Below are 1,604 nucleotides of genomic sequence, written 5' to 3' on the forward strand. Positions count from 1 at the left end.
AAATTGCTACTGCAGTTAATATGTTCACTGTCGGAAAATCTAGAAAATATTAAGATAGAAAAAACTAAGACATTCTTCATTATGCTGTTAGAAGAGATATGTAATTTACTAATTCGCGTTAAAATTAGGAACGTAGTTGTAATTGAACGTGAGTTTGTTAAACCAGACACCTTCTTATAGACTTAACGTGTATACATACACACACAGTTTAATGAATCCGTGTATCCCGGATTTGAATTATGACAGGCTATTTCGATATAAAGAAAAAGTTTTGTTTCCTTAGAATAACATTGAATATTTATTTAACATGATTATTATCAAGATTATAGTTTGTAACATGTGGAATATATGTAATTCTAATTACTTTAAATTCTATTTATATATAAATATATATACATATTAAATTTATATTATATTGAAATATAATTTTAATTTTTCAAAGATTTCCTCCATTGTAAAATTATTATAAAAATGAGATTTTTAATGCTATTCACATACACACACATTAATTTTGTATTTAAATATCAACTCAAATATAAATTATAATATCAAAATATGTATATATATCGTCTAATATATTTTATATATATGTTATTAATTAGCATATTATAGACGTCTCATGGTATATATAAATATCTATACGTGTGTACGTGCTCCTTCTAACATAAGAAATAAAAAATTTTCAAGTTGAATACTTAGTTTATTGTCAGCAATAATTATTAATCGATTACGCCATAATCGATCTAACGAATCACATATCCTTTTTGAGTCGTGTTCCTTGCCATAATAAAATATGATTCTATTTACTAATAACCCACTTCAGTAAATCCATTTCGCATGTAAGTAATAATTTTTAACACATAAAAATGTTTTTATAACATTCTACGTATAATCGAATTTAGCAAAAATTTTTCTTATTTCCGGTGCCAACTATCTTCAACAACTTCATTTTAATAGCGTCGATGCTCCAACATACTTTTCGTATATTTCATAACGACCGCTTAAAACAGAAGTGACAACGAGGTGCGTGGAACGCTAGTTTTAAACCACTTAACAAATTGGATACCGGCTCATCTTTTTTTATTCCGCAGTAATAGTGAGTATCACAGTCTACTTTTTTCACTGGAAAAACATTCATGAATGAAATTTCAGAATCGTCTAAACTGTTTGCAGAAAGTATTGTGGGCGATTTGCATTATTCAAGAAAAAGGAATCCAAAAGCGTCTAAACTAAACGCAAATTTTCGCTTAGCGTGGAGCTTCAACCACATCGTCATGCCTATACCACTGTACACATTATACCAACGCTCGCTGATAATTTTCCTTAGGATAGACATGTCACTTGGAATGATCATTAAGTTTTTATATTAGAAATACGTTTTTTCGATCTTCAAACGTTCACCTATTAAAAAAAAAGGATAAACAAAAAATATATGTATCTATTAAATCAAATGTAGAAAATAGGATTATCAAATATATGAAATAACAACGAAAAGATAGTTTCCTATACGAAAGAATAAAAAAAAAATTTTTTAAAAGAAATATGAGAGACACAAACCGAAGTTAGACACGATAGTATGTAAGATAAATGCGATGCAAAAAGAA

The sequence above is a fragment of the Vespula pensylvanica genome, chromosome 25, assembly GCF_014466175.1.
Source record: "Vespula pensylvanica isolate Volc-1 chromosome 25, ASM1446617v1, whole genome shotgun sequence".
NCBI lineage: Eukaryota > Metazoa > Arthropoda > Insecta > Hymenoptera > Vespidae > Vespula > Vespula pensylvanica.